Source organism: Acipenser ruthenus, chromosome 13 (assembly GCF_902713425.1).
Source record: "Acipenser ruthenus chromosome 13, fAciRut3.2 maternal haplotype, whole genome shotgun sequence".
NCBI lineage: Eukaryota > Metazoa > Chordata > Actinopteri > Acipenseriformes > Acipenseridae > Acipenser > Acipenser ruthenus.
In genome coordinates, this window is record NC_081201.1 from 3,453,600 (window position 1) to 3,478,280 (window position 24,681).

The following is a 24,681-nucleotide window of genomic DNA, read 5'->3' on the forward strand; positions in this document are numbered from 1 at the left end:
AGTAAATCAAGACTATCAATAAACTCTATCAATTGCTCTGTCATTCAATATTACATTTGAATGTAAAACTGTAATAAATGAAGTCACTCAGATAAATGGTTTTGGTAAACGACTACTGATGGAAGATTAATCCTGCTATCTTGGAATCCTGCTATCTAGTCTTTCGGCAGGGTTGAGTCAATCTAGCAATTCCTGAAAAACATTGCATGGTAGAAAGTAATATGTCTGATAGGTTATTAGCAACCCTGATAAAGACAGCTTTCCGTTATTAACAACATTTTCCCAGGTACCAATCCCGTCCCATAGACTTTAATGTTAATGGAATTCTGATATTGGCAACTACACACCACATATTGAAAATGTTATTACTAGTTGCCAGTGCTACAGAGCGTACTTGCATGATTTATGTGCATACTTCATGCAGCTTTTATAACACACTGACTTCGCAACTGCGTATTTCTGGTGGACTGATGCAAAATTGTGGCTTTGAAACTGGCAACGAAGCTGCACACAAAATTGTGATGGATTTACAGCGGGAGGTGGTACATTGTAAAAAGCAGACAACGTTTTTATGTTTGCTTTACTCATTGTAAGGACAATTGTAATACATTGTTGTGTAGTACTACTTAAGCCTACTGTTTTACACATGCGTGAAGTAAACAGATCTGTTTGGGTATTTCGTGTTTCTCATGTTCATTATTTAACACTGTAACATTTAAAACGCATGTATTTCAGTGCCATACTTGTTCAACTACAGTATATACCGTTGTACTTGAAAACGGGGGCTTTTTGCTTATTGGCAACTTTCGGATAATGACAACTTTTGTGTCAAAAGCCACTCAAGAAGAGGCGGTCACACAAAACAGGGAAATGCTAAGGTGTGCATTTTCTGGAGGATAATATGTGATCCAACAGTGTCTATAACTGTTAGAATGTCATCCCTGTCTGGCTTTGGGCCTTCTTACCACACGTAACTGTGCAGTCCTAGTGTTCCCTCTCACACTGTGAGATCTCAGAGTGCTGGTCTCCTTGTAGTCCCTATAGGTTCTGGATGAAGTTGGCTGGACCAAGGCCCTTCAGTTGTAATGTCCCTTAGATTTTGGAACTATGTTCATTACAATATTAGAAAAGCAGACCTTACATATGTTTAAGTCCAGGTTTGAGAGTTATTTATTTTTTTTAAGCTTTCTTTTTTAGCCGTTAGGTAGCATTGGAGTATTTTATAAGTTAATTTTTTATTTGCAAATTATTTAAATTATTATTAGATTCCTGTTTCTGATTCTCAGTGTCTTTCCAATTGCAACACAGAAACCCTAGCAACAAAATAAAAAAATGTTGCCATGGTGACTGAGTAAAAACAAAACCAAAAAAAAACTAATGTAAAGGAGGTCAATGGGATTGAAAAACTGCTGCTTGAGCCCCCGGAACCAAAAAACTAAATGTATTGCACATCTACAGACACATGCAAAACATCCTAGATGATTGTGTGCTAGGGTACTGAATGGAGTGTGTGGGAGTTTTCTGTCACTACTATATTTTTACACAATAAAAATTCAACCACAGTGTTGCCACATGCTTGATTACATGGTAATAACATAAGCTGAACATGCAACCCTTAAAAAAAATGTGACTCATGTATCTTACAATGGTTGCAAAAACATGGATTTATTGTTGTAGAATCAGCCTTTGCATCTGATATAGAATAAGGTGGCACAGACAGAATGGCCTTCCAGGCAGATACATTAGCCATACATTCTTTGCTGCCGAGATCAGCAAGCAAAGGACTCTTTTCCATAACAATGTATACTGTATGATATGCAAATAATATTACACATTCATTTCGTATGGGGGTTTATCATAGGAGTATGGGATTTGTGGATTAGCTTTACCCAAGCTGCTGCTCATAACTGCACTACAACTACGCTCCACTTTTTACAGCAAAATAAAGCACTGACATGTTATTAAAAAAATTAAAAATAATAGCCGTTTAGTTAAACACAGACCCTTAAGCTTATATTTTAACACAGTACCACAGCTGTCTTTAGTGCTCAATAAATAAAAAAAAAAACTGTTTCATGAGTTAGTGATATTTAAAATCTGTGTATGCTGGCAAATCTACAGCAATCTAGCCCACATTAGGAGCCCCATTCATCATCCGTGAACACAGAACTAAAATATTAAACAGTTGAACTGTATCTAGCTTTTATGATCAGTTCTAGTCAGCAAGAAAAATGGTGTGTTGGAACCAGCAAAAGTCATCAGGGAGTGTAAACAGACAGCTGCAAAAACAAAAGGTTAATTAAAAGGTGCAGTGCCCCACCCCTGCAACTTTTGAACCAAATAGACCAAACAGGAGTTTATACAGTACATTTGAACAGAAATGCAATAAGAGTTGATGGGTCTGCACTAGTCATGTAATATACACTGCATTATATTAACAAGCAAAGTAAGAGAATTGTCCTCCAAACTGCCTACACTTTCGAAGGGTAGACCCTGTACTGTGTTGTGAACTGTCTGCTATGGCTCACCATTGCAGTATGAAGATACAAATTAGTTTGCAGGTGGGCTTGAATTTTTATTGTTAGTAAAATGTTGCAAATAGCATGAACCAAAGCTGTGTGTTGCAGTTTAATTACCAGTCTTGCTGCTGTGAAATGTAAAACAAATTTACAACAAAAATAACAGCCAAAAACAGATGCTCCTTAATACCTGAACAGCAGGATAAATGTTTGGTAACTCTTGCAAGTAAACGGTGGAAATTGAGCTGTAATTGCAAATGGACTAAAATAAAATTGAATTTCAATGAAGAATTTTACCCATTCAGAATATCAAAACATTACTAAATGAGCAGCAACTTCTTTTAATATGTGGCTATAGATAGCATTAAAGGCTAACTGTTATGTGCAAAAGCCATAAATGTACAACATGAATGCTTTCTTTAAAAAGACAAACCAATGGCGTTAGGATTCTCATTTGTAAATCTCAGAGAAGAAAAGATGAACAAGACCAATATAATTCATGTAAATACTCTGACTGCAAGCGTGGTTATATATGTATTACATTGTAATTACAAAACTTGTTTTAAAGTACAGTATAATTACAAAATATGCTGACATGCCCCTCCCCTGCAAAGTTGTTTCTGGAACAGTTGTCATTTTTCTTTAAGATTTGCTTCTCATTTCAAAGCAGTAAAAATATACTATTTATATTCCAACTGTGCCCTCTAAAGTAATGTATGATTAATCATCTTTTCTGTGTAAAGTATGAACTTTAAAGACTGAATCACTCAAGATATTCAGTAGTTAAGCGATAAAATGTGTCAAAGGGTCAGCTGAAAAGTCTTTGTCAATGTCTTTCATGTTTGTTTCTTTTTATTACTACAGATTTTGCATGAATGTGGAATAATTGCACAAACAAAATAACTGCAAAAGAACAAACTGCTGCTTTTAGACAACATATGCAAGTTGATGCAGCTCAGTGGGTCTTTATATCCATATAAATAAATAAATGATTATATACGACAGCTAATAGCATTCAGTGGGATGCTGTGTTTATCCTCCACATAAAATAAAAGTAATTGCAGCTACTGTACATAATGTGCTTACCTTGGATGTGGAGGAAAGTTTGCAGAACATAAAACCCCTTATTTAATAATCATGTGTCATTTGTGTCGGTGTCTAAACATAATGCATACTAATTTTACTGCATCTGCATGCTAATTACTGAAGATTTACAGTGTTGATAATAAGGTGAGATTTAATGTTATCAATATATGCCTGATCATCACACAAAGGATTCTGACACATACTGCTGCATGTTGTGTAAACGCATGCACTGATAGATGATTTGTGGAATAAAGCAGCAGGTAAAGAAAAGGCTTGGGAGCTGGGAGCTAGGTGTCGCAGTTGGCTGATACACATCACAAAAGCACCACACAATTTGGCACAATTAGCTATTTAGAGCTTCAGGACTGGTTGTTTGAGAGTGTTCGCCTTAGTGCCTGACTGGAGCAAGTGTCATTGTCCCTCACCTTTTATGGGCAAAGCAATTATGGATGGGAAGGCAAATGAAGTGCTGAGAATCTGTATATACTGCACTACCTCCAGCTCCAATCCTTTTGGCAGTAAGTGGCTGTCATGATTGAGAGAAAAACTAACAAGCAAACAAACAAACAAACAAGCAAGCAACAACACTCTAGGAGATAACCCTCCAATCAGCCAGCAGCCATAATATGCAATGCTTAGGAAAGTTGACACCATGAAAAGGGAGGGGTTAAGGGTTACTTGCACCGATGAAAAAAATGCCCCCAAGCAGTCATTCATCCATATACTGTATGTAGGTAAGATATAACATCAGGGCATAGTCGTTTTGAAACTGTGTACTGGATACAGTGATACTTTAAAAGATTGTCATTCTATTTGTAGGCTGTGCAGTACATCTTGCATTTTGCACCACGGACAACCATCTTTGCAAATTAGCAAGCTGTTAACATGCAAGTGTACGCCTCATTAAACTTTAGTAAACAGAGTATGCAAATGTTATTTACTTAAATATAACATCAATTAAAATATCACATGCATAATAAAAGGAGCATGTTTTTCTTTTTATTTATGTTGACTTTTTTGGGAGGGTTTTCATAAAAATTGCTGACTATTATTATCTTAGTAAAGCAGGCCAGAGAAATGTCCAACCATGACCAATGGCAATAGCCTTGTCGATGAAGCCGACCGGTGCCTCGTTAGTCTAGAAATCCTTTTTTTTCACTAATATGTCCACAGTCACTTCACTCCATATCTTCAGAAGTATGATACTGAAAAACAATGTATTCCATAAATAAGTGAACATTAAAACTATCATGGGGTAAGAATTTTTTGTGGGGTAAAAAAAAAATGAATGCAATAAAAATTCAACTTGTCTCACATGTTAACACATCTCCATGCCAGTCTCCATATTCTCCATATAACAACTGTGTCAATTCATATCAAGCCCAAAAAACAACTGGATATTAATAATAAAATATGAGAGTTATTTACAGTATATGCTATGTACTTGCATGATGATAGATTATGCAGTATTAGAAAGCCATAATGCTCTAAAATAGCATAGCTGCCGCAGATTGTACGAGCATTGGTTGCATAGTATTGGACAATGAATTGCCAGGGAACTCCAGAGAAAAAAATGTAATTAAACTACAGTACTGTATAATGAGACATTGCTATATTAGAAACTTAACCACTGTATTAAAACAGTTTATATCCCTCTATAGAGCTTCTCCACATACACATTCAAGATGTTAACATGTTTTTTTTTTTTTCCTGGAAATCTAATTATGGACATTATGAAGCTTTGGCTACTATTCTGTTAATATTAAAGTTAATATTCTGCCTCTAAACCTCTGTATTAAATATGGAGCTCTTCTCCCTCGCAAACACATCACAGCTTGCATCTCTCCCGGGCTGTCAATCACACTTCTCTTCCGTGATTTCATATTGATATACCACAGCCGGGTTTCCAGCTCCCTGACACAGTTCTCCGGCATGAGTTTTACCGCCCCTGTGGTTAGATGCTGTGGATGCACAGGGAATACATTTATGGCCAGCACTTCTGGTCACAGGGATGAGCCAGTGACCATTTTCAGTTTTCAGAAAACAGCAATGGGAGTGGTATGGTGGTATGGAGGGATGGTGGTATATAGATGGCAACAAGGAATCACTAATGCAACTCTACTCATTCTGATTAGAAGACTCACAGATACACCCATATAACATATAGATTATGTTGTAATGCTTCCAGGCAAAGTGCAAAATAATAAGAGATCCCATAGCTATTTTACTGTCTTGCATGAAGTGCACCCACTGTACTTTTTTTTTTTTATTTAGTTGTCACCAATGGTTGTTACCCCGGTTTTCTCCCCAATTTGGAATGCCCAATTATTATTTTTGATCCCGGTTCACCGCAGCAACCCACCAGCGACTCGGGAAACGAAGGCTGAAACACGCGTCCTCCGAAACGTGCTCCCGCCAATCTGTCATTTTTCGCACTGCGGATCCACAGCAAAGCCACCAGACCTATAGTGCCGGAGGACAACACAGATCTGAATGGCTCAACTGCAGACCCGCAGGCACCCTATCAGCCACAGGAGTCGCTGGTGCGTGGTGAACCGTGGATTTCCCTGCCGACCTAAGCCCTCCCTACCTGGGCGGCGCTCGGCCAATTGTGCCCCGCCCCCTAGGAACACCCAGTCACGGTCGGCAATGACATAGCCTGGATTTGAACTTGCGCTCTCCAGGTTATAAGGCGCATCCTGCACTCCACACGGAGCGCCTTTACTGGATGCGCCACATGGGAGCCCCTTCACACACCGTACTGCCTAAGTGATCTTGACATTAATGATAGCAATGCATGCATGCATGTAAGTAATATTACAGTAATAATAATAATGGACAGAAAAGCATTAAATCCTTCCCTTGAACACTACGTGTATAACCTGTGCATGCAGCTGAGCTGGTATTTTGAAATGATTAATGCATTTCGCTGATCTCTCAGTTCTGTGCTTATTTAAATTCCTTTTGCTTGCAAAATTCCAGTGTACTTTGGCAGGGGGGTGGGGGGTGGGGGGTGGGGGTAGTCATAGTTGAAACGCGTCTCATTTTGTAGTGATTTTGAGGATCTAAAAATGATATTTAGAATGTCAGTAGCCCTATGAATGCTTCTGTACTGATAGCCAGGGAGGTCTTCTGAAGAATTCATGCAAAATAAGTAATACCGCTAGTATTTCTGTGTTGTTGGGGGCCTTAAAATTGAAAAATTGTCCAATTCCTGAGTGATTTTTAAGTGCATGTTCCTTCTAAAGTAGACAAGCTATCACTTTCAAATTGCTTAGGTGTGCTCATAGTATTACTGACTTTCTGTATGCAGCTCTGCTACTGTCTCCCTACTTTTCTGTTTTATTTAATGACCCCACAAAAAGGCTTCAGGATGAAAGTATTGAAAATGGCCCATCTTTGAAACGCCTTGTGGGACAAGAGTTAACAAAATGACCTTTGGTAGGCTTATAGATGAGGATTCGAAAGACTTGTGGTAAAATAATTGACTTGGTAATCTGTTTCCTTCACAGTTTATTAATAAATGTACAAACATGAACAACACACATTTATGTTGTTTTGGGTTATATTGTACAATATTAGCAAATAGTTTGAGTTTAAACCAAGAGAAACCATAAAAGGTATGTAAATAAATATATCCATAAAACTAAAGCCATAAAATGTGTCTAATCTTTATATGCAAGTGGTTTGTCACGGGACTACAGAAGCACTGTTGACCTCTTATTTCTTCTTTGTTGCCATCTTTAAAAATGGATTCTTGCAAAGTTCTGAATCAAACATTCATGGGTTATAGATGAGCGTTTGAATAGAAAAAGGTATTTCATGTAATCTTTGGATATCTAAATTAAAGGTACAACTGCGTGTGACACAATGTTCTTGAAATCCGACTTAAAATTATGTGGGCAGAACAGATATCGGTTTTATGACATGGTTTGAATGAGTCTTGTGATGGATTGTGACTTGCTGTCGACTGATTAAAATCTTATATAGTGGTGGTGCCCCACCTGAACACAGAATTAATTAAACTGTGAAGATGACAGATTAGCCTGTATACCTGACCTGTATCTTCCACCACACAAAATATAAGCAAAATCTAAATCTTGAGGCAGGGATTTTCCTAGATTGTGGTTGATTTGACATGGAATGACCCAGGTAATTAAATAAATCAGACAAAGCTAAACCAGCCAGTTGTTATTAAAACCCCTCCAGCAACTGCCATATTTGTTTTGTATTGTGCCGTTGCTTCTCATTTTTTTTTTGTTTGTACTTCATGAACATTCAATCAAAAAACACAGCCCTACAGTATTTCCCTGTCCTAGGGCACCATATACAAGTAGTTTCAATTACAGGCTTTTAGCATTTAAATACGTGTTTTTCCTTTTATTTTTTTTGCTAATGCAGCGGTGTGTAAAAAACAACTTGCGGCTCTGTTCTGATTAAATCCATCCATTCATCAGCTTATATAAAATATAGTGTAACAATTCGCCGGTAGTGTTCAAAACAATGATTCAGATAACAATCAGGACTTTGGAGGTTATTGGAGCCTTTCAGAACACATAGCACAGTAGTGACGGTTACATGAAGAGGCCCTGGTTTGTATTGCATTAATTTTTCATTACCCATTAGACTTGATCACCAATTATTTTAACCTCACCTAGTAACCATTAGGGAGATGCTTCATGATACCTATCTCATACAAATAGAAAACCACATACCTCAAGTGAACAATAAGTATGAGCTGTGACAGGTCTTCCTTATGTGCAGCTTCTATTTATTGCCCAACCAGCAGTCATTCAATATCATTTCATAAGCCGTAATGGAGTGTAATAAGTGGTCTTTTGAAATCGCTGCTTTGTAACATCAACAGTGCAGCAGCTCGGACTTAATTAATTCTCTTTGATGATAACGTCTAAAGAGAGGATCTGACACAAGTTGTAGGAATAGCAAGAACTAGAGGACATAATTATGTTTTGAACTCATCTCAAGTCGCGGGTGTGCAGATTTGAGTTTAAAACCCAGAAATAACAATCTGTTTCTTAAATGCACCATCAAAGCTTTTCCTCGAATAATGAGTAGTAGGATCAGGTTGCAGTCTATAAAGGTGTTATTAAAGGATTGCATTATTATAAACAAGGAATAGCAGTTTAATACAAAAACACTTTAATAGCATATTACTAGTGCAAATCTTCGTGTTATAATGTAGTTACAAGGTTTCTTATAAATGGCTTACTTACATCTCACTATTACACTTGTTATCGCCTGTTATTATTCAATCCACTACTTAAATCATCCTTCGTAATACATTTATAAACACCTTCGTGCCTGTTTATAAAATACTATCACATGTTTTTATTTTGGCAAAGATACTGTTTGTCTGCCTACTTGATAGTAGAAGAGTGGATGAACTCGAAACTCCTCTGTTGTTTAAATATTTAAAATCCTGCTAGAAGAGAGACTTCTTCCAGTTTTATTGTACCAGCACTTTGGAAATTGTAGAACTGCCAGGCATTGCTTGTAAGCGTATTGTAACTGTCTAGACCTCTATCTGTTCATAGCACAATCTTCAGAGGGTGCTGGAGAAAAACTCCAAACTAATGTTTTATTATTATTATTATTATTATTATTATTATTATTATTATTATTATTATTATTATCATCAATAAAGAAAACTATTATTATGATTTTGTACTCTCTTTCCAGGAATACAATAGCTAACTAAATTACCGGAATTATGTCACCACTATTTGTTTTTTTGGGTCTATATACTAGCTTTGCCTTTTAATGATCTGAATTTTACAAGTCAGCAGATGTTACAGATGCCCGTACTTCTTCAAAAGCCTTCAGTCTGATCTCAACCTTTTAATGCAGGTGCTGGTATCAGAGCTGACAACACCTTTCATGACAGGCACTGGCACTGTAACAACTGTTCTCAGATGTAACAGAAATCAGTAAGCCACATGTACATCAGTTACAAAGACATTACCCAAAATAAATGCATGTATTGAACAGGGATTGGTTTCACAAGCATTTGGTTGTGACAGCACTATATATTTAAAACTTAATATGCAATTGTGTTCATACGAACACCAGCAGATGGTAGTTTATTTTAGAAATGTAGTTGAAGAGAAGGACCCGGGTCTGGAGGAAGGGTTTACAGGGGTGAGGCTTTAGATACGATGCTACCCTTGTAGTTGAAGTGGTCATTTCTGTTGGTTACATGTGGTTAATTATATCTTGTATCTGTGGATGATCTGTGTTTGCCTCTTGTCTTGATCCCACAAGGAGGCTGTGTGGTCCAGTGGTTAAAGAAAAGGGCTTGTAACCAGGAGGTCCCCAGTTCAAATCCCACCTCAGCCACTGACTCATTGTGTGACCCTAAGCAAGTCACTTAACCTCCTTGTGCGCCGTCTTTCGGGTGAGACGTAATTGTAAGTGACTCTGCAGCTGATGCATAGTTCACACACCCTAGTCTCTGTAAGTCACCTTGGATAAAGGCGTCTGCTAAATAAACAAACAATAATCATGGGCAATTTATTCATAACTTTAAAACAAAAATATAAGGTAACAAACAAAATATTAATCACTGTATTTATCCTAGGATTATAAACCCAGCCTGGTACCGGCTGCTTAAATCTAGCTTTTCTACTATTAGAACTACTGGTAAAATGGACAGTCCTTGCATCTCTAAAATGCATAGCATGGGAACAGACTTGATATCTCACCCTTTTAAAGACTATGTCCTCACAGACATCTTGTAGACAATTTGACCCTTCTACTGCACACTTGCACTGTACTTAGCCTGTGGATATATGGAGTATTTCAGTGCCAGAGCTGTCAATCGCAATCATTTCAGGAGCAGTACATAGAAAACCAGATTGTATTATAAAAAAAGCTTCTATTACTTAAACGCTTACCCCTTTCAGTTCTAACACCGACACTTGAGCGAATGCAGATCCTTTTTTTATTATTTAAATGTTGATCTTTTAACATTTAGCAATCTGTGATATATAAAAAAGGCAACAGCTGTCAAGCAAAGACACACATGCAACCTGTAATTAAAAAGGGAGATGATGCAAAGCACTGCTAGGTCCCAAGATCTTCTTTGTCATGGGCGTGATGGATTGGTCCCCTGATGGGTTAGTACCAAGCCAGTTTCTTTACTCACCTGTGCAGTTGAGGTTCAGTCTTCCTTCAGGGATGTGCTGGATTGTTTTCTGTTTACCCCGTCTTCTTTCTTCATGGTTTTTTCTTTGTCTTCTCTGCAAAAGAAGGAAAAGATAAAAGCTATTGAACTTGTTTTGGGACTGAAACAACATCTTGAATCCCACAACGTCCGATACAACAGACTAAATCCCTATAGTACTATAACAGTCAATAAAATTTTTTTTAACACCCTAAAAAAACACCTTACAAAATCTAGCCTTGACACAATTGTAAGTCACAATGGTCTGGTGTAAAAAAGATAAAGACGCAAATGATTAACTCTGTAATGAATGCAAGCTGTGAACTGTTGCTAAAGCAATGCCTGGCTATGGGGCTGGAAGATTCTGGATCACATTTCTATAATGAATGAATTCCAAAGAAACGTACATCCACCAACTTTATATTATACAGTATTTTGAAGCAGATGTTTTGTGTATAAATGCGAACCAAAATTATTCTATTTTCAATGCCTTAACAACAATGTTATTCCATAGTAATTGCTTAGCAAGGTGAATGCATATAAAGTACACCTTAAATGACTATAATAGTTATTTATGTTATGCCTCCCGACCATCACCAGCAGCAAAGATACTGCCTACCATAAAGGGAAATAAATACCAACATATACTGTGAATTGTTAATGAAAGCAAGCTCTTGATTAACTTCTCAAGCACTGTAGGGAAGACTTAAATATAATGGGCTGGAAACTAGTTCCATACTTCCTGTCTATTTCTTGATTTTAAAATATGGGAATGTTACTTAAGCAGAACCTATACCGAATGGATCTCAGTAACAGAGTGAAGGATACATGTTAGCTAAACCTTGTACAGCATAGATAGGGAGAGGATGCACAGCATGAACTTTAATTAACAGCAGTAGTTAATTAATTCCTGCTTCCATGGAGATGTCTTCGTGTACTAGGAGCTTGCTAACCAGTCCATCTAATTAAGATAATTAAGAATTTCCTGTCACCGGAAACAGTGGCTTCACAGTCACTCATGTTATTATCACATAAATAATGAAAAATAAAAAGTACAGCCCTAATTAACTAGTGGGGGAAAAAAACATGACTTACATAGTGTATGGCAATAGGAGAATGCTTTATATTAACCAGGCAATGGTTACAAGTAATTGTAGTAAGATCATATTGCCAAGTAGCCTCGATGCAAACCATAAACTACTCAAACCCTTATTACAATGTAGCAGAGAGAATTACAGGTAATTACCTCATTCACCGCATTACTTGTAATTAATGGTAGCTAATTTTAACACAAGTAGTATGGTATTTTTGGATGAATGGTTCGATGGGTAGGAAGATGGCATTTTACCCTCCCTTGTCAATGAATACAAACACAACTAAAATTAGCATTTTAGTATAAATAAACAGATCAAAAACAGCATATAAAATGCATCTTTCAATATAGTTCAAATACACCAGACCAAGAGTAGCTTGTACATACCCTCAACGGAAACAGAACATGTATGAATTACTGTTTTGGTTCCCAATTATGATAATTGACTTTTAATCCAAATGGCTTTATTTACAGGGAAAGTAGTGCTTCATCATCTGTGTAGTCTAAACTAATTATAAAATCCCAAGCAGTGAAAGATTCATTTATTTGATTTCCTCTGCATATGTGAGATAGATGGATCAATATAATGATACTAGTAGATCAATGAGAAGACAGACAGACTGTGTTATTGACTGACAAGACAAACAGAACTTTAAGACGACAAACAGCCTCTGTGTAAGCCTGCAGAACCTTTGGGTTTTCATTTATAGATAGTCATTTTATAAACATATTACATTCAACTAAGTATCGAATGAAAAATACTTTAAAATATCTGCCTGCTGTCCTGCATGTTTTTTCATATTTGCGCTTAATCATAAATCAGTGCATGGCATTGAATATGATCGACTTTGCATTCTGTATCTTCGTATATTTGTGAACTAATCTGCAGCACTAATTTGAATGTGCAGGACTTTGTGTTACCTGATGTCCTGGGAGATTAATTCTTCCAATATTGGTCAGTCAAATATAAAAACGAAATGAAGAAATAAAGAAATGGAGAGATCACATTTGACACTTGCACTTAATTGATCTTCGCTTCTCATTTCATTGCCTGCTGAAGACTTATTCTACGCATACTCATTTATTACACTCTTCCCAGATCTAATAAGGAATCAGGAAGATTTTCTTTGCATATTAAGTTAACCACCTATGTATTCCCAAATCACACTGTTCACAGCCACATCTCACACTTAAAATCAAGAATCTAACCATAGACTAATATTTCTTCTCCAAATCCATTTGAACGCTGCTAGAATCTGAATAATCCCAAAGAATATAGATAATGTCATTTAATTAGTTGGTAAGGGTGTGATTTGCATTTCACTGAAAGAGATGATAGTTATAGCGCCTCAGGCAGCTGTCATCCAGTAAAAAGACTAAAATGTGGGTGAAAAAAGGCGATAGCAAAACTTTGGAATTTGGTAGACCATTCTTTAAATTGTTTATTATAATGATCCCATTTAGCTGCTCAATGACCCATTTCATGGCATTCAACAGCCATTGGATCTTGGGCTTGGCACTATACATCTTGCAGCTGCACATGTCTTAACCCATGCGGGGAAAAAAGCTTCTCGTCTAATATGTCAAATTGAGAGTTCAAATTTTAATTCTCTCTTGCTGTTAAGTGATATCAATACTACCATTTAAGTGATAAGTAATGGGCATACCAAGTGTAAGAAAAGAACAGGATTCTGTGGATATAATCCATGAGTAGAGACTGTTGTACTTGCCAGGGAGATGGATGTCTCCAAGTAACACTTGATGCATCCTCTAGTCCAGCTATTATATTAAGAAACCAGTTTCCGCTCTGAGTCTAACTTCAACCTGAATTACCCATTCCAGAACAAGCTGCTGGGTGCCTTTGTGACGTTTGTGTATTGAGACAGTGTCCTGTTATTGCATGTTAACAGAATATCGAATCCCAATGAAAATTAATGGCATGTATATTCCAGTACATGCCATATCATATTCTGTAAATCTAAAGGTCAAAAGAAAAGACTTAAAGGACCTTATATTTTGAAGGGTATTTTTTGTAAGTCACTTTTTGTCTTTTTTCTCTTTCATTTGTAAGTCTGGTCAGGTGTAAAGTTAAAAAGGGCATTTAAAAAGCACCTTCAGATAACGGTGTTCTTATTAAAAGAATGTTTCAAGATGTTTCATGTTCTATTTCCCTCCACAAAGCCTTACATTTGATGGATAAAACTACCATGAGATTCTGCAGGCTTTGAAATTGCACACTGAGTATTGGTATTTAAACGATACACATGAAAGTGATTGTAAACCAGGTGAAAGTGATTGACTTGTATGACTTGATGCAAACTCAGGAAGGTTGCACATGAGTATGAGGATAAATAAGAAATGGACTGCAGTTGCAAATGCAAAAGGTAAAATAAACAAATTCATATGCATGCCATGAAATCAGACATTGAAGCCTGAAGGCAGTCTGAGGTTTTCTATACTGGAAAAATGCATATATCACATTTTTAAAAAAGAAACATATACTAGATACAATGCAAAATAGGACTAATAGCACTCTAAATTGTATGAATAAAATGGAATTCAAAGTGGTTACTGTCAAAGTCGATACTGATTGGGAAAATCTCATCTACGGTTTTAGTGTAAATTTTTTTATGCAACTTGCTCCAGGGATATGGAAATAGTTTATATTAATGGATGTTCAGATAAAGGGGGTTTCAAAATGGAATAGCTTGAGGATATCTTGCACACTTTAATGATGAAGCTACTACAGGCTTTTCTTCCCCATTTTCTATCACCTGATTGAAAGCACTAAGCTCACAATCCCAATACAGCCTGCAGTGGGAAGTAAAAACAAACGTTTCCATCAGAAAATGAACATGGACGTCAAAACTTTATGAAGCCTTTTTTTTTTTACAGACAGACAGTGAAGTACTAAAAAGAAACTATTGCTTTATTAAAAACAACTTGTTACCTGATGTAATTACATTGTAACACAATGGCCATGGCATTACCATGTTATTGGACACCTATGTTGGTAGTTAACTAGACATTACCATGTTATTACATGGTTATGTATGTCCCGTAACATAAAGTGGTTTCCTTGCAGCACTAGTACACTAGTTTGTATTTAAATGTAGAAAACGAACATAAATAGATATATAGATAGACAGACAGACAACGGCAATTTATCATAACCTGAGAAATCAGTGTAATCAAACTGTATATTTACTGTGTGTGTCTGTCAAAACATGATAGTGGCTGATAAAATAAATGCAATTTTGCAAAAAGAGGAAACAAATCAATGTCCTAATGGTGATTATTAGCCATCAGCAGGCAATGAAGTGATATGATTCCTAAAGCTTTATGGAGGCAGTGACTCACAAGGCCACAGTGGTGACAGCAACTTCAAATATTACCGCCAACAGAAAGCAGCTGACAGACGATGATCTTTGCTTCTTTTACATTAGTCACACTGAACGATATGGGGCTCAGGGTTGGTAAATCTAACTCCAAATCCAATGGTTTAACAAAATGTATTGTGAAAGCAATTTCTCTTGTAACTCTCAGGTGTAGTACAATACAGTTATCACTCCTGGGAGATAGAAGACACAGCTTCCGTAGTGTTGACCCTAAGCTGAGACACACTGCCTCTTGTGAAAGATTTGTAACGTAGAATATACTTTTAACCCTATGTAACTATACACATCAGTGTGATATTGTTTTTTCCCCCCCGAGATCCGTAATTTGCCGTGCATGGAAGTTCTGCTTATTATATTCCCTTGTGACCATCAATTTGCACTTATTGAATTATACTGATGCTCCCTGGTATCTATTCACTTCCTTGTGTGGAAGGTCACATTGTTCTATTTGGAGCTAAAACACTGAACAGAAATTAACTACTACAGAAATACTAAAAGAAACTTAATACATTAACAAATGTTTCAACCAGAAGTCTTCAAATCGGTTGAAGACGCACCGAGAAACACAATGCTTGTCATGGAATTAAGTTTCTTTAAGCATTTCTAAATTAAGCACTATTGAGTGTATAATACTGATGGGAGAAATTGACAGATAGCACGGGAAGTAAAATATTGAATATCAGTCCTTGCCAAATATTACATGCTTCAACTCAAAGGTTGTTAAGCCAACCAGGAATTAAACAGGTCCTATTCACAAGACTGTTATTGGTTTCCTTGAAAAAGGTCTTTTTTTTGTAGGAGTTTCTTGAATAATACATTCTATTTCAATCATCAAAACATGCTTTGAAAGAACTATTCATTAATAATTTATATCAGACAATGCTTTGTTAATAGGGTCCCCAGTAGCTATTAATGCCATTTTAGGTTAGGGTTAGTATTAGTGTCAGGGTTAGGGTTAGGGTGTTGAAGACAGGTGAGAAACTATCAGAGGAGACAAGGTATGCTTTGACTAATCAAATGGCTAAAAAAAATGGAAAGACACGTGAATCTAATAAAATGGGAACAGCACAACAAGTGTCATATAGTAATGAAACAGATTTCAAACCTAGATCTGAATCCATCTTTGTAATGAAAAAGTGACACTTTTTTCTATAATTTTAATTATCTAAGAAGAAAGTGATCAGAATTAAACATCTAAAAATTAAATAAAAATACAATTATCTGAACCAAAATGGCCTGGGGCTCCTGTCAACTTTGAAAAATAATTCTGAGGGAATGGCTGAGCACCAATGTCTTGTGCATATCCAGAAATGACTTTTTGTGAAATGGAGTACCACTGGGAGTTTAGCGGGTTGGAGGGTAGGAGGGGGAGGGGTCCTTTTCACAGACAATGTTGACTTGAAGCTGTTCTCATTGCCAGCATGCTGATTTCTAAATTACCCCAAGACAGAAATATTCTGTCAAAGATGAATGTATTGAATGTATTCTTTTGTTTCTTTAAATCCATAGAAATATGTATTACTTCTTAAGGACAGTTGTGACTAATCCTGTTGTTACAAAAGACCCCTTTTGTGAAATTAAACAAAGAATTCCAAAAAGCTTTCTTTCTTTCTTTCTTTGAAATACAATGGTATTTAAAGTAGAGTCTGGGATCTAATGTGTTTTTCATCTGCGACAACATAAAAATATGATAAAAAAAGGTACCACTGTTACGGGTGCATGGCTCAAACTCAAAATGAAATTAGCCACGTTTTATAATTACATTTTATAATTAGTTTCTCAAAGCTCAAGGGGTTAATGATTTACAGTATGGAACCACAAAAATATTGACAAAATACCCATTTGTTTGAATAAATTATATAAATTATATATACAGTTCCCTCTAATCTAGAAAATACAGAACACAGAGATGTGGCTCTTTGTTTTCTGTTCCTCTTCCATTTGAAAGAGGGATGTTCACATACAATATTATGTACAGCAGTACCAACACAATGTTGCAAAGGCCTATGTAAGGGATGGTGTTTAGTTACAAAGTTCTGTTTATAGTAGAACTGATGTCTTGGCATCACTGCAACTTCCAATCCATTAAATGCATTAGATCAAACACATTTATTTCTGACTGCTGCAATATATATATATAAAAAAATTATATAATTATATAAAAAATTCTAATATTTTATTTGACATCATGTAATCAAAGAAGCTAAACAAAATTATAGCGCAAAGTCTTTCGGAAGCCATACTAGTAGTACAATATTTCATGTTAGATTTTGGAATGCCACATTTTTCGTTAAGTATATAGAAACCTACAATGCAGTATGTTATTCAATATGTTAAGGTAAGATTATTCAGCAGGTTTGATTTGACTTTATGAAGCAAAATGTGTTAAATCTAGAGGGTGATGCACAACTTTTGGCCATAGCTGTAAAGCCAAGGCTCTGAAATGCATTACTAGTCAGGTTGGGTCTAGTTATAAATGTGTCTGGCAGTACTGGGATTTATACTTTTAACCTTCTCCAGCAAGAGACTTGACACAATAGGGCCCCGGCCTACTTTCTTACCTTCCTGCCTCTCACACAGACACATCAAGAAGACATCTGAGTCTTCAGTTTAGCAGCCACTCCGATGGGAGACTTTAAAGGTAGAAAGATAAATCCTTTATATAAACTGTAGATGTATTGGTTAAAGTCCATTCAAAAAGATTGAGCTAGGATGAGAGGTGAAATATGTTAGTACTATGTTAGTACTTAAAATAATGCTGTATAAATGAAACAGTATAGATACATGGTGTCATATATACTCTTCCTCCTGGGAGTTCAGTTCAAAATGACGCATGAATGGAATGTTATTATGCTTGCAATGTCCTGTATTTATGCATTCCTCTAAAGTTAGATATTTCATTATGCAATATGTAAAATTTCGTTCCGTTCCGAACGGCTGATTTTGTTCAGTTCCGGTGTAGTATCAAATTCAGTTCCCCCTGTTTGTTGTGCGCATGCGCTTGTCACAACACGTTCCTTGCTCATTTAATCAAAGCAGGTTCCGGGTGATTTTGAAACTTCTGCGGATACGCGTAGAGCTTGTCATTCATGTTAAGCTTCCACAAACTCCATACACTTAATGGTTCAGCAAAAATAAACAATGTAACATAAAAAATAATGTTTTTTTTAAGTTGAAATGTAATATCTACGTTTTCTAAATAAACAGCACCTATAAACACTGTACCGGTTTCATTTTTTTCTCGCAAAGTAGGCTATTGTATTGGTGTTCATAGGTCTTTATTTTCTCGAATTAAACAAAAAAGCATGAAATACAGTAAACTCAAAAGGAAAACGGTGTGACAAGTCTGTATCAATAAATGCACTTACTTCCGGTCTATAGAACCAACAATGCCTAAGTTGCAGCCTTTAAAAGAAAATGACAGCAGTCCGCTGATTTTTTTTTCTTTTCTCGGTTGCAACTTTCTTTTGCCCGAGTTCGAGTTTACAACTTGTTTGTTTTTTAAACAATTCAAAACAGCGACATTTCCCAACAATCTTGATGGGTTAGCCCCCTTACATCCAACGAAATAACTTAATATGATGTTTGTCTGAAATAAACTCTGCAGCTAATCAAGATCATGGCTCCATCAAATATGTGACCTGCTCCCACAAAATCAGTTGCATGTCGCCAACATTCCTTATCTAGCCCTGCATGTGTTTATTGCTTGATTATTTACCCTGCTGACATGGTTTGATCACTAAAATATTTGGTAACTTATATTCTGAAACACAATTGCGTTGTCAATTTGTGATCCTTAATGAGCAAGCCGTATCACACTTGCATCAACAGCAAAATAGCTGCCCTGACAAAATCCCATAGAATCCTATTCTCAGCTTGTTTTGTTTTTTTTAAACGGCCTGTAGGTTGCAAGGTAATCAAATAAAAATACATAAGTCTCGCTCTCACTCTCCAAATTAAAGTATTAGACTAGACCAATCTCTTAAAGCCTGACAAATTTTAAGTGTCTAGCATAAACCTGAATATGCATGGCTAAGGACATAGAAAATGTAGTTGAAAATTGTTGCTTTACTTTATTCATGAATTTCTCAGAATTAGGATTTCTCTTATGTTGTAACTTTGTCATTTAAAAGATATTTGAATAAATTACGTATGACTTTAGACTGTGATTTTGGCACGGTCATTTGTAGTACATTTCAAGGGCGAGGTTAGGAAAAACAAAAAAAAAAGATTTCACGGAAAGTTCACCAAATGATTTAGTTTTAGCTACATCATCGTACACATGAGCTTTTAAATAGTACACCAAAACCAATGGCTTATTACGTGCTTATTACGTATGAACACTCACATTGTGATCATCAGTATGCACATTTCACAGTAAAGACATACAACAAATTCAACACGTGCACTTCTACATACTTCCTTTGGATGCAACAATGAAAATGAAACACTGAACAATTAAATCATGAATTGTTAAATGATTGACAATACAACAAAATAAATTCGTTATACAATAAACATTGCTGCTTTCTCAAGTCGACTGTAAAATGTCTTAACGCTTAATATCCAGGAATATAACTAGCAAACCTTTGTTTATTAACAAAGCACGTCACTTGCCACACATCTTTACTGCTCGTTTTCTGTGTACATAAATTAATAATAAGTCAATAACAGTACTTGATTATTACGAGCGATCACATAATGTGGATTCGGAAGAAGGAAGCCTGAACTGAAGGCAAATTAATTATAGTTCGATTCGCTTCACTGCTGGCTGCTCTGAAAGAGCAAGCTAAATGTAATGTTGAATTTCATTAGCTGGCTATGATGTAATGCCTTGTCGTTGACCACTGGGGTGTAAGACCATGGGATGAGTGCTTTTTTCAAATGATTATATGTTTGAAAACAATAGAAAGAGACAGAGAGAACAGACTGAAAGAGAAAGAAAAAAAACAAACATTGTTAACCGATAAACAAAATTTTGAATATCGTTTTGGTTGCAGAATGTAATGAATAATTTTGTTTCGTTTTTTGTTTCTGTTCCATGAAAAACGTCGTTTTTTTTTTGTTTGTTTGTTTATCGTTCCGGTTCCCGTTCCGTTCCGAATCCCTGTTTATAAGTATGATTAGGTAGTTCAATTGTAATAAAGGTTACAGTCAAAACCACAAACAGAGTCTTTGCCTGGATATGTGACCTCTGAAAGCGGACAGGATGTAGGGATTCAAAACTTGTTAAGCCATACATCTTACTCAACACCAATCCCCCATCAAATAACCAACCAGCATCACTTCCTATTGACTGGCACACTGAGCAGCCGCTAGTGAACCCAGGGCATTTATGGATAATAAAGTCACACATGACTCATTCCATGTTTAGACACACACAGAGAGCTATTCACATGTGGGGCACGCTTAAGGGCACACTTTGAATAATGGAAATCTTATAGGCTTTTGATGCCATGGCAACTACACCCACTTATTTATAGTTAAATTTGTGATGTCATTTACTAAATAGTTAATGATGTTATGATCTACTATTGCTTTCTATTTAAACCCTCAGGCATCATAGTATTGAGCCTATTCAGCCATTTATTTTACTTTGTTTCTTCTGTATTTCTTGTATCAATTATTCACATATTTATGTATCTATTACCTTTTTCTTCTTGATTTCTCTCCCTTTGGTACACAGCAATATTCCTTTTTCAAAAAATAGAAATAAATATATAACGCACCATATTGCATGTGGTAAACGTACCTTCTAATCACCCTGTGTGTGTTTATATACATATATACACAGATTTGCCAAGGTACAACAGTATGTCTAACTGCCTGAACAAGGTAGCTCATTTGTAGCTTATGCATATTTTAAAAACTCCATAGGGGCCAGGGCAGCAAGAAGGGGATTGTTTTAACTAGATGAACAGCATCACTCTGACATCTCTGAGACTCCAACAAATTCTCTTATGTAAAATGTTTGCATACTAAGCCCTGGAATTCACACTTTTTACATGAATTGCTCAGTGATAAATTGCATCTAAATATGTGTACCCTCTTGACCAGGCATTCATTTTCAGAATACAAATTGTTCTTTGCTCTATACTGCATTTCATCATGCAATGCAGCATTTCATTCTTTCATTCGTATTAAAAAAAAAACATTCCTGATTTGCCATTTAAACTGGAGTGCATACTTGTTTATAAAATTGTGTCAACTATTGCTGCAGAGGCAAGGCTGTGAGGGAGATGTAGTCTTTATGAAATTCAACAGAAGGAAGTGTGGCATAGTGGTTAACTGTTTGCAGATACTGGATTACGCCAATCCTCCCTTTCCTTCTCAATACACCTTTGGTGTCCATGGACCCTCGTTTAGTGTCCATACTGGCTATCCATGTGCAATTATGGTTGAAGCAGACTTGCATTATTTAAAATGGGAAAAACGCAAGGGAATTCGCATGTGATTTTTCAGATTGAAAAGAAGGCTTGTGATAGTAAAAACAAATTGGGGTCAAGCTGTATTTTTTATGTGACTCGCTTGGAAGGATGATCTTTTACACACTATGATTTCATATTGCTCTAAGGCTGAGAGATCCATTATATGAGTATTTGCATAGGCACTCTGGCCTTTGTAATGTGTTTTGCCTTTTGCAAGCCTAGATATTGACTACTATTTGCCTTCAGCCCTCAAGGACGTAACTTTTTTTATGTAGGGGTTTCTTACTAAATTAACATCTTACTCTCAGTATTGTATAAGTTCACAAGAGGAATAATGACTTGTTTTTCCAATCAAATTTCTGAGTGACACAGGTAGTGATTCTGTATTATATTCTGCATGTGGGTTGGAAAGCTCCTTGTGGCTGTGTATGTGGGGCACCATGTAATTGTAAGTTATTATTTCAGGTTTGGTATTATTGTGTCAGATCAAACAGACAGAACAAACACATACTTAAATGGTCTTATGCAACTTTTCTTAAAGCCCGAACATGCGGTAGGATGTAGGGCAGCATTAATGGACATACTGTTGACAATGAACAAATGAATTCTGGGGAATGAGTTTGAAGGTGAATGGTTACAAGATGGAACTTGTTATTGAAAATAAAGCTATTCTAGAGCAAGCCTTTTATGGATGATGATATGATGTGTAGCACATGTTACAACACAAGTGCAAGGGACAAAGTAGTATTGAAACCATGTTAAAATAGTCTATTTTAATTATTAAACATTTATCAGAGCTAAACTTTTAAATGCTAGAAAACATTAAAATATGAGACGGGCAGGACAGCCTTATCACCAAGGTGTTTCTTAATTCTGTTTGGATTAAATCACTAATACATTAAATTACATTCAGAGCAGTGCTTGGCCATGCTTGTTCCAGTCATAACACTGCCCCAGCATTATTAAAATCATTAAAATCTGGTCCACAGAGTGTTAAAACACACATTTGAGACCTCTTCTCTCATGAGAATAATGGCAGACATTGAAAGATTGAACAATCTTAGGCTTGTCGAGATGAAAGGAGTGGATTTGGCAGTGTGGCATCTACTGCATAAAAGCATGGCAAGGAAGATGAGCGCACAAAAGCACTGTTTTGAATGAAGTTTATACAGAAGCGGGTTTCCTTCTGTCCAAGCCATAACATCATTAAATGTGACATAAACGGTTTGACATGCATTTCAAAGTCATGTCTTGAAGACAATTTCAGTAAGTTGAGTAAACTATACAGTTGGTACATCTTTTTTTTACCTTTAAATAGTTGTTAGTGACATAATGGTCCTACCATGCTGTAATGATAAGGCCCTTTAATTCAGTATGGTAAAAAAAAAAAGTATGCAAAAATCACATTTTCTGCAATTACACCCATTTTATATTTCCTTTCACTCTTTAAATTACATTTGTTTTCATATTGCATGTGTCTTGAACTTTAATATTTAACTTAAATGAAGGTGAAAAAATGTATTAAACAAGCACATAATCAAAGAAAAACAGATCTGTTGCAATTTGAAGTCAAATTAATAACTCACTGGTAAACAAACTAATACAAAAATTCCCATTGCTCTTTTAACTATTTTTGGAGCTGGAAAAACCAAGCAGTAAACGCTCTATTGGTTATAAATTAAACATGTCCCATATTTGAAGCATTTGTTAAGCTTTATAGAAAATCACTTACTTTTATGGTGTTTTTCCTATGGTTCAAAAACACACCACTACTGCAGCTAGGAAGCCAGTGAGGCTCCAGAAAACAAAACTGTCGCTAATTATTTTGGTAGCTAAGGGCATTGCTCTACTGGGAATTTCTAATACTTTAAAGATAAACTCGATTACCACAAGGACTCCAAAGCATCTGAAAACGTAATAATGACAAGACCAACCTTAAAGTGTTGATATATCCATCACAGTGTTATCTCACAAAAATTAGCACAAATTAAAAAAAAAAAAAATAGAAAGAAATGTGTATGAAATGCAGTCTGAGGCACAAAAGTTCCAACTGCATGGACTAATCTCAGTTTAGCATACTGGCAATCTGTTGTGTTCTCAGTGAATTCTTTTGATAGTAGGGTATGTTTCTATTTGAGAAATAGGTTGTATGTTAAATAGGACATATGTTAATCACTCACTCTCAAATACACACCATTATGGTATTTATGACTATATTATTTCCCATATTTCTGTTTTAAGCATATCCAGACCATTACAGCAAATAATTAAATTATAAAGAAGTTAAACATTTGTTTGTTTTTTTCTCTCTCTTCAAAGACAATCCCTGCCACAGTATGAACTTGCATGTGCAACACCTATCATATCAGATTTTTAAAATGTTTTTATTGCATTCATAAATGTTTACAAACCCTTTATAGTTGCTGTATCCCTCAACATCACAGTATTGAGTGCTTCCGAAGGGGCAGGTTCTGTGATTGTTCTCAGAATGAAACTACTTTACAAAGTATATCGCCTACAGAACTAATTTCTTTTACCTCTTTAAAAAAAAAAAAAAAACAAGCAATAAGGATTAAGCACCCGAGAGCCCCAGGTGGAAAAACAAATGAAATTCAAATGCTGCAGTCTATAGCTTGGAATAGTTCTTTGTTGTATCATCCTATACCTCACAATACTATTTCAGCTTAATTCTTATTTTTGTTGCAAAGTCAAAAGTTAGACAGTGGCAGGAATGTGAACAAAGATATTTCAGCAAGCACGGCATCATTTCAGTGTTAACAAAAAAAAAAAAAAAACAAGAAAGAAACCTACATCTATGACCAAAAGTTTTGTATCACCTAGAATTTTAGGATTGAGGCATCATTTATGTATGTACTAAACTCTACTTATTGACATCTTGGCTGTTTATTTACAAATCTCCATTTACAAAAAAATGTCTGAGACAGTTACATTTGTCCTTTATTCTCAAAATGCA

The 24,681-nt window shown here is 35.9% G+C and overlaps 1 protein-coding gene across 6 annotated transcripts in view; it reads right to left on the reverse strand.

The window, feature by feature from the left end:
* The window catches only part of LOC117417956 (protein ELFN1-like), a 172,906-nt gene that overhangs the window by 41,559 nt on the left and 106,666 nt on the right, over positions 1-24,681 (reverse strand). For all 6 annotated transcript variants that reach the window (XM_059035451.1, XM_034030399.3, XM_059035453.1 and 3 more), the window contains one exon: positions 10,771-10,864. The gene's annotated coding sequence lies outside the window, so the exon portion shown is untranslated. The remainder of the gene's footprint in view (positions 1-10,770; positions 10,865-24,681) is intronic.